We start from the raw sequence: 10,353 nt of genomic DNA on the forward strand, positions 1-10,353 counted from the left end.
CTGCTGAGAAAGTCTGCTTCCCAGTTGTCCACGCCCGGAAGGAAGACTGCTGACAGAGCGCTCACGTGCTTTTCCGCCCAGTGGAGAACCCTTGTGGCCTCCGCCATCGCCGCTCTGCTCTTTGTTCCGCCCTGGCGGTTTACGTATGCTAACACTGTTACGTTGTCCGACTGAATCAGGACAGGTAGACCTCGAAGAAGGTGTTCCGCTTGCAGAAGGCTGTTGTAAATGACTCTTAACTCCAGAACGTTTATGTGGAGACAAGTTTCCAGGCTTGACCATTTTCCCTGGAAACGTCTTCCTTGTGTGACTGCACCCCAGCCTTGGAGACTTGCATCCGTGGTCAGCAGGACCCAATCCTGGATTCCGAACCTGCGTCCCTCTAGAAGGGGAGAACTTTGCAGCCACCACAGGAGAGAAATTCTGGTCCTGGAAGATAGACTTATTTTCCGGTGCATGTGCAGGTGAGACCCGGACCATTTGTTCAGCAGGTCCCACTGAAACACCCGGGCATGAAACCTGCCAAACGGAATGGCTTCGTAAGCCGCAACCATCTTCCCTAGCACTCGAGTGCATTGATTAATCGACACTCTTGCCGGTTTCAGAAACTCCTTGACCATGCAATGGATTTCCAGAGCGTTTTCCATCGGAAGAAACACTCTCTGTAGTTCCGTGTCTAGGATCATGCCCAAGAAGGGCAGCCGAGTTGTCGGGATCAACTGAGACTCTGGCAAATTTAGAATCCAACCATGATGTTGCAGAACCGTCAGGGAGAGTTCCACATTTCTTGCAACTGCTCCTTTGATCTCGCCTTTATCAGGAGATCGTCCAAGTATGGGATAATTGTGACACCCTGCTTGAGTAGGAGTACCATCATTTCTGCCATCACCTTGGTGAAGACCCTCGGGGCCGTGGAAAGCCCAAACGGCAACATTTGAAATTGGTAATGACAATCCTGCACCGCAAATCTCAGGAAGGCCTGATGTGGAGGATACATCGTGACGTGTGAGTAGGCATCTTTTATGTCGACTGACGCCATAAAATCCCCCCCTTCTAGGCTGGAGATCACAGCTCGAAGAGATTCCATCTTGTACTTGAAAGTTTTCAAGTACAGATTGAGGGATTTTAGGTTCAGGCTCGGTCTGACCGAGCCGTCCGGCTTTGGCACGACAAAGAGGCTCGAATAGAACCCTTCCCCCCATTGGGATGGGGGAACCGGGACAATGACCCTCTGTTGACACAGGTTTTGTATCGCAGCATCTACTACTTCCCTTTCTGGGATAGAAACTGGCAAGGCTGATTTGAAAAATCGGCGGGGGGGGGGGCATCTTCTGAAACTCCAGTTTGTACCCTTGGGACACTATGTCTAAGACCCAAGGATCTAGGCCCGATTGAAACCAGACCTGACTGAAGATTCGGAGATGGGCCCCCACCTGCACAGACTCCCGTAGGGGAGCCCCAGCGTCATGTGGTGGACTTGGCAGAGGCGGGGGAGGACTTTTGGTCCTGGGCGCCAGACACAGCAGGCGACCTTTTTCCCCTTCCTCTACCTTTTGAAGCAAGGAAGGATGAGCCCCTTCCTTTTTTGTATTTATTAGGCCGAAAGGACTGCATCTGATAATGGGATGCCTTTTTCTGTTGTGCGGGAACATAAGGAAAAGAAGATGACTTACCCGCAGTAGCGGTAGATACCAGGTCAGCGAGGCCATCACCAAACAAGACACTACTTTTAAAAGGGAGAGCTTCCATAGCTTTCTTGGAGTCGGCATCAGCATTCCATTGATGAATCCACAGCGCACTCCTGGCCGAGACTGCCATGGCATTGGCCCTTGATCCCAAGAGGCCAATATCCCTTGCCGCATCCTTTAGGTAAGCTGCAGCGAACCTGATATAACCGAGAGTCAAAAGAATGTTATCCTTATCAAGGGTATCTATATCAGATGCCAAATTATCAGCCCACTTAGCAATAGCACTACTCACCCATGCCGATGCCACGCAGGTCTGAGGAGTGCACCCGTAGGGACATAAATGGCCTATAATGTCGTTTCCTGCTTGCGATCCGCAGGATCCTTGAGGGCAGCCGTGTCAGGAGACGGAAGCGCCACTTTTTTGGACAGTCAGGACAGAGCCGTGTCCACATTGGGAGATGACTCCCACTTTTCCCTGTCGTCAGAGGGGAAAAGATATGCCATAAAAATTCTCTTGGGAATCTACCACCTTTTGTCAGGCGACTCCCAAGTCTTTTTACAAAGAGCGTTCAGTTTATGAGAGGGGGGAAACTTCACCTCAGGCTTTTTCCCTTTAAATAAACAAACCCTTGTATCTGGAACAGGAGGTTCCTCAGAAATATGTAAAACATCTTTAATAGTCACAAATCATGTACTGAATACTCTTTACCAATTTTGGATGTAAACTGGCTTCACTAAAGTCGACACTGGAATCAGAGTCCGTGTCGGTATCCGTATCTGCCATCTGGGTAAAGGAACGTTTCTGTGACCCTGAGGTGGCCTGTACCTGAGACAAGGCGTCCTCCGTGGATTTTCTCCACGTTTGTGTCTGAGAATCAGATTTATCCAGCCTCTTAGACAATAACACCACATTTGCATTCAATGTACTCAACATATTCACCCAATCAGCAGTCGTCTGCGCTGTCAGAGTCACTCCCAAATCCTTTTCTGCGCCCCCAGTAACTTCCTCCGGGGAGGAGCACTCAGCCTCAGACATGTCGACACACTGTACCGACACCCACACACTCACACTGGCAATAGGGGACAGACCCACAGGGAAGCCTGTTAGAGAGAACACAGAGGGAGTATACCAGCTCACACCCAAGCGTCCATATACTACTAAAAAATAATATATGATCACTGTGCTGTTTTAATACATATATATATATATATATATATATATATAGCACCAATTGACTGTACCCCCCCCGCCCCCCCCCCCCCCCCCCCCCCCGTTTTGCTCACTGTACTTGTAAAGGAGAGTGGAGGTCCGGGCCAGCGTCTCTGCATGCTCTGTGAAGAGAGAAAATGGCGCTGGTAAGCTGTGCGGCTAAGCCACGCCCCCACCCTGCGTGCTGTATTCCCGCTCAAATTCAAATTATTATACTGGCAGTGGCTATATATATATATATATATATATATATACTCTCATATATAGTGCCCAGGCACCGCTAATATGCTTTTTTGCCAGTGAAACTCCAGTAACCTGCTGCCCAGGGCACTCACCCCTGCGCCCTGCACCCTGTGAGTGCCGTTGGTGTGTGTGTGTGTGTGTGTGTGTGTGTGTGTGAGCATGGAGCACAGCGCGACCGCTGTGCTGTACCTTCGTTACTGAAGTCTTCTGCCGTCACTGAAGTCTTCTGCCTTCTGTATACTCACCCGGCTTCTTTCTTCTGGCTTCTGTGAGGGGGTTGACGGCGCGGCTCCGGGAACAAGCAGCTAGGCGCACCAAGTGATCAAACCCTCTGGAGCTAATGGCGTCCAGTAGCCTAAGAAGCAGAGCCCTTAACTCTGAAGACGTAGGTCTGACTTTTCTCCCCTAACTCCCACGATGCAGAGAGCCTGTAGCCAGCAGGTCTCTCTGAAAATAAAAAAGCCTAACATAAAGTCTTTTCAGAGAAATTCAGTAGAGCTCCCCTAGTGTGTGTCCAGTCTCTCCTGGGCACAGAATCTAATTGAGGTCTGGAGGAGGGGCATAGAGGGAGGAGCCAGTTCACACCCATTCAAAGTCTTATAGTGTGCCCATGTCTCCTGCGGATCCCGTCTATACCCCATGGTCCTTTTGGAGTCCCCAGCATCCTCTAGGACGTAAGAGAAAAGTCATTATTTTAAGTTTGTACAACCTGTGTGCTCTATACCCCTTGTGCATTTATTATTCACATACATAAATGAAGCCCTTTGAATTGCCGCAATTTTAGTTGAGCTGCAAAGCGAAAAATAAATATATTGTTCTATTGTTTGTACTGTTCTGGTGCACTTTACCCCTGTGCATTTATTATTCACGTACATATAAAAGGAAGCTCTTTTAATTGCCGCAGTTTGAGTTGAGCTTCAGTTTGAGTTGAGTTGGGCAATGCTATAATAACTATATTATTATATGGGGGGTAATTCCAAGTTGATCGCAGCAGGAATTTTTTAGCAGTTGGGCAAAACCATGTGGACTGCAGGGGAGGCAGATTTAGCATGTGCAGAGAGAGTTAGATTTGGGTGGGGTGTGTTCAATCTGCAATCTAATTTGCAGTGTAAAAATAAAGCAGCCAGTATTTACCCTGCACAGAAACAAAATAACCCACCCAAATCTAACTCTTTTTATTATTATTATTATTATTATCCTTTATTTATATGGCACCACAAGGGTTCCGCAGCGCCCAATTATAGAGTACATAAACAAATAATCAAATAGGAAAACAGCAACTTACAGTTGATGACAGTATAGGACAAGTACAGGATAAATAAACATAGTTACATCAGCAGATGACACTGGAATAAGTATCAGGTGGCAGAAGACTGATGGATTTGGTGCAGCTGAAGATTATTAAAGTAAGAAAGGATAAGCACATGAGGGAAGAGGGCCCTGCTCGTGAGAGCTTACATTCTAAAGGGGAGGGGTAAACAGACAGGGGTGACACAGATGGGGTACATAGAGAACATAGAACAGAGGGTTAGGATGAGATTTGGCTGGGTTTGGTGAAGAAGTGGGTCTTGAGAGCCCGTTTGAAGTTTTGTAGAGAGGTGGAGAGTCTGAGGGGGAGAGGTAGGGAATTCCAGAGAAGTGGTGCAGCACGTGAAAAATCTTGGAGTTAGGAGTGGGAGGAAGTAATCCGTAGGCAGGAGAGTCAGCGTGCATTAGCAGAGCAAAGAGGACGGGTGGAAGTGTAAAGGGAGATAAGGTCAGAGATGTAGACGGGAGAGGAGTGGGTGAGGGCTTTGTAAGCGAGTGTGAGAAGCTTGAAATGGATTCTGAAAGGGAAGGGGAGCCAGTGAAGGTCTAGTAAGAGAGGAGAGGTGGACGTAGTGCGTTTGGTGAGGAAGATGAGCAGGACAGCAGCATTGAGGATAGATTGGAGTGGAGAGAGGTATCTGTCAGGAATGCCAATCAGGAGCAGATTACAGTAGTCCAGTCTGGAGATGACCAGTGAGTGGATAAGAGTCTTAGTAGCATCCTGGGTCAGAAAGAATCTGATCCTGGAAATATTTTTTAGATGAAAATGGCAGGTTTGTGAGAGGTGCTGAATGTGTGGTTTGAAGGAGAGGGAGGAGTCAAGGATTACTCCAAGATAGCGCACTTGGGGGCTAGAGGAGATAGTAGTGCCATCAATAGATAATGAGATTGTAGGAGGTGAGGTTATGCGGGAGGGAGGGAAGATGATCAGCTCGGTCTTAGACATGTAAAGTTTAAGAAAGCGCTGGGACATCCAGGAAGAGGTAGCAGAGAGATAGTTGGAGATACGAGTGAGGAGAGCAGGGGAGAGGTCTGGAGAGGAAAGATAGATTTGGGTGTCATCAGAATAGAGATGGTATTGGAAACCAAAAGAACTAAGGAGCTTACCTAGTGAGGACGTATAGAGAGATAAGAGAAGAGAAGAGGACCAAGGACAGAACCTTGGGGTACCATTACAGTTAGTGGAAGTGAGGGGGAGGTGGAGTCATGAGAGGAGACAGAGAAAGAACGGTCAGAAAGGTAGGAGGACAGCCAAGAGAGGGCAATGTCACGCAGACCAATGGAGTGAAGAATTTGCAGTAGGAGAGGATGGTCCACAGTGTCAAAAGCAGCAGAGAGATCAAGTAGAATAAGTATAGAGTAGTGTTCCTTAGATTTAGCAGCATGGAGGTCATTGCATACTTTTGTAAGGGCAGTTTCAGTGGAGTGGAGAGGACGGAAGCAAGACTGGAATGGGTCAAGCAGTGAGCGTGAGGAAAGAAAGGAAGTAAGGCGGTGGTAGACAATACGCTCAAGGAGTTTGGAGGCAAAAGGGAGGAGAGAGATGGGTCGGTAGTTGGAGAGAGTGTTTGGATCAAGGGTAGGTTTTTTAAGAATAGGAGAGATGAGTGCATGCTTGAAGGCAGAGGGGACAGTGCCTGATGAGAGGGATAGATTGAGAAGGTGGGAAAGATCGGAACAAGCAGAAGGAGAGAGGTAGCGGAGGAGGCGGGAGGGGATAGGGTCAAGTGGGGAGGTGGTGAGGGGACAGGAACGAATGAGGGCCATGACTTCCTCTCCAGATGCATGGGAGAAAGATGACAGAGTAGGTGCGAGGGATGGGGAGGGTTGGTAAGGGATGGGAGAAAGCTGGTTACTGATGGTCTGGTGTGATGTGATGTCCTGACGTATGGAGTCAATTATGGATGTGAAGTAAGTGGCAAAGTCAAGAGCAGAGGGTGAGTAAGGGAGACGAGGTGGAGGTGGGCAGAGGAGTGAGTTGAGAGTGGCAAAGAGGTGCCGGGGGTTGGAAGACTGGGAGGAGATGAGGTTCTTGAAGTATGACTGTTTAGCAAGAGAAAGGGCAGCACTGAAGGATGAAAGCATAAGTTTGAAATGGAGGAAGTCTGCCTTAGAGCGTGATTTCCTCCAGTGTCGCTCAGCAGTACGTGAGCATTTTTGCAGATATCTGGTGCATTTGGTGTGCCAGGGTTGAGGTGTTAATTTGCGAGGGTGAATAGTGGTTGGTGGAGCAACAGAGTCAAGAGCAGAAGTAAGGGAAGCATTGTATGTGGAAGTGGCTTGTTCAGGGCATGAGAGAGAGAGAATAGGAGAGAGAAGTGAGTCAAACAGGGAGGAAAGGAATGTGGTGTCAATAGCTTCAATGTTACGCTTAGTGATGGTAGCCTTAGGAGGTAGAGATGGGGAAGTCGAGAGAGATAGGTTAAAGGAGAGCAGGTGGTGGTCAGAGAGGGGCAATGGGGAGTTGGAAAAATCAGAAATATCACAGCGGTGAGTGAAGACCAGATCCAGTGAGCTCCCATTAACATGGGATGGTGAGGAGGTCCACTGGGAGAGACCAAGTGAAGAGGTGAGGTTAAGGAGTTTAGAGGCAGGGGATTGTGTGGGGATGTCAATAGGGATGTTGAAATCGCCTAGGATAATGGAGGGAATGTCAGAAGAGAGGAAGTGAGGAAGCCAGGAAGCAAAGTTGTCGATGAATTTGGAAGCAGTGCCAGGGGGGGCGGTTAAATGACAGCTACTCTAAGATGGACTGGTTGGAAGAGGCGTATGGCATGGACCTCAAATGTAGAGAATGTAAGGGATGGTAGGAGTAACTAGAAGGTAAAAGGACCCCAACACCACCCCCATGGCAACCCCCAGGTCGGGGGGGGGGGGTGAATGTGAGGACCCCAGCAGAGAGAGCAGCAGGAGAAGTAGTGTTAGAGGGCGTAATCCAAGTTTCAGTAATGGCTAGTAGGTGTAGGGAGTTGGAAATGAAAAGGTCATGAGTGGGGACCAGTTTGTTACAAACAGATCTGGCATTCCAGAGGGCACAGGATAGGGGGTATGAGTTTGTGGGAGAGATGTGAATGAGATTATCAGGGTTGCTGTAGCGATGAGGTGAGATTAACTTTGAGGGCAGGGATAATGAGAGAGTAGTGATGGTATGGGTGCCTGAGCTAGGAGGGGAAACTGCTGGAGGTGGGCAGGGAGGGAGGTCAGTGTGATGTGGATGGGGATATGCGGAGGTGACAGGGAAGGGAGAGAGGGAGCAGGGCTGAGTTGTGGGGTAGCAGGACCATGGGACAGAGGTAACTGAAAGTGGGGTAACAGGAAAGGAGGGGGAAGGAAACAGAGGGATGGAGGGGAGACAGAGGAGGAGGTGTAGGACACAGAGCTGTCTTAACAGCAGTGTAGGCCCCTGGGCACAGCAATGCACTGGGGCCCCTACCCACCCATCAGCGGTACGGGTGGGGGGTGCTATCAGTGGCAGCTTTGATGTCCCGCGGGTGGTAGGGGGTATTCTATCTTCCGCACAGCATTAAGGACCTGGAGAAATTATTTCTGCTAATTAATTACTCCTTTACTGCACAGATTGGGTGGGAGGGAGAACACTAAACTGTAGAAGGGGACATTGTGCTGAATGAAGGGGCCCTGGTACATGACTTCCAGGGTGGTCGGGGGTGTTTAATACACAGGGGAGGGGTGGATAGTAGAGTGGGCTTAATATTCATAATTTTCTGGTGGGAGGGCAGCTTGCTTGACTGCAGATATCTAAAGTTCCTGGAAATAGATTTCTTAGCTTTAATGGGATAAAAAAACTAGAGAGTCCCCCCTTTCAGCGGGTACTGGGTACTTGGGGATCAGACTTCAGGAGCCAGAGCAATCCACCAACAAAAATATAAAACTGCATATTAGGCGTGTGGAGCTGGCGCAGGGATCAGCTGCTGGAAGGCTGATATCTCTGGTTCTGGGCATAGTAGAGACAGGCTGCCAGTGTCCACTGAAAGGGGAGAGTCGCAGCTTTTGGATTATACCCTCAGAAAAACTCTAAGTCAGACAGAACCAGAGATATCTGTCTGGTAAGAGCAATTAACAGGCTTGGATGGGGACCACTGCTTTGAAGTCGGATATCTCCGGTTCCCCAAAGCCGATTTTCAAAAATCTGGTACCCCTGGAAAGAGGGGACTCTCAGCTATCAGCCTAGTGCCCTTTTACTCCTGGGGCCCTTGGGCAAGAGCCCTTTGAGCCCATACGAAAAGACCGCCCTGGTAGGACACTAGAGTGGAAGGAAAAAGATACATTATTAGGTAGACACTGAGTGATGTGGGGAGTATATAAGAAAGCCTTGACATAGTGTTAAGTAGGTAAATAGGTTGAGGTAAAGTGGAAGTAGGAGAGGAGACTGTAAGGGAATCAGAGCAGAAGAATTGCAGAAATGCAGGTGAGAAAAGCAGTGTGGGCTCAATGGGTGTAGATTTAGTATGAAATGAGTCAAAAGGGTAGATAAAGTGGGTGCAGAAATGTATTTGGGCTGTAAGAAATGAAAGGATTGTGAGAGGGTTAAGAAGCAATGGTAATTCTGTTAGATTTTTTAAGTGTTTGTAGATGAGAAAATGAACTCACAGTTGTCCCAAAGAAGATCTTTGTGATCCTGATTATGGATGGAAACTTGATCTTACATATGTTCATTTATGCAAATGGGTTGCATAGTGTTCACAGAGTGAAAGTTGGAGGGTGATAAATTTGCATATACAGTTGATATTGATAAGTAGTTCATCTGTTGTTGTTTGTGTTGTTTGAGGTTTTCTTTCAGTTTTTCGTCCAGTTTAAATCCAGGCTTTGATATTAAAATTATATATCTTCTCCCTTTGAGCCTCCTCCCTTAGAGTCCTACATCCTGGATCAATCAGCCAGGCTTAATCAGCCAAGTATACTCTAATATGAACTAACATTAACATGTGTAAGGTATAGGTTCACTGATTAAAACCCCACATATTGCCCAACACCCACTGGTGGGCAATAAAGCTAAAACAAACAAATAATGATATGGGAGGAGGACATCCCAAATTCCCCAAATATCTAACAATTAAACAGGCTCTTTCTGCACATGTTATATCTGCCTCCCCTGCACAGGGCCGGTTCTAAGACTTGTGGCGCCCCGGGCAAAATATGGGGGCGTGGCTTCAATAGGGGGCGTGGTCACGACGCTGCAAGGAAATAAATAAATAAATAAATAAAAAGAATACTTACCATCCCCGTTCCTGATCCAGACCCCCTCCGCCGGCGGCACCGCTCTTCTCCCCTCTCTCTTCTCTTCGATCTATGGGAGAGACGTTATTACGTCTCTCCCATAGAACAGCATAGACACTAGAGGTCAATTATGACCCCTAGTGTCTGTGCCACTATGCTGTGCGCTGCACGATGACGTCATCGCGCATCGCACAGCAAAGGTCCTCTACATGAAGGGAAACTAGACCGTAGCGTCTAGTTTCCCTTCATGGAGAGGACCTTTGCTGTGCGGTGCGCGATGACGTCATCGCGCACCGCACAACTAAGGTCCTCTCAATGAAGGGAAACTAGACGCTACGCGTCTGGTTCCCTTCAAAGCGGGGGGGGCGCAGCAGGGCACTGCGGGGGGCACAGTGGCGGATCTTGCCCTGGTGCGGCGCCCTCCGGATGGCGCCGGCGCCCTCCGGAAGGCGGCGCCCCGGGCAAAAGTACCGCTTGCCCGTGGCAAGAACCGCCACTGCCCCTGCAGTGCACATGGTTTTGCCCAATTGCTAACAAAAATCCTGCTGCGATCAACTTGGAATTACCCCCATTGTTTGTACTGTTCTTGCACACTATACTCCATCTACTAAAAACTCAATATGGCTGTTTACTGTAGTTGAGCTCCAGGAATGGTTTTAATTCTGATTA

The sequence above is a fragment of the Pseudophryne corroboree genome, chromosome 4 (assembly GCF_028390025.1).
Source record: "Pseudophryne corroboree isolate aPseCor3 chromosome 4, aPseCor3.hap2, whole genome shotgun sequence".
NCBI classification, from domain to species: Eukaryota; Metazoa; Chordata; class Amphibia; order Anura; family Myobatrachidae; genus Pseudophryne; species Pseudophryne corroboree.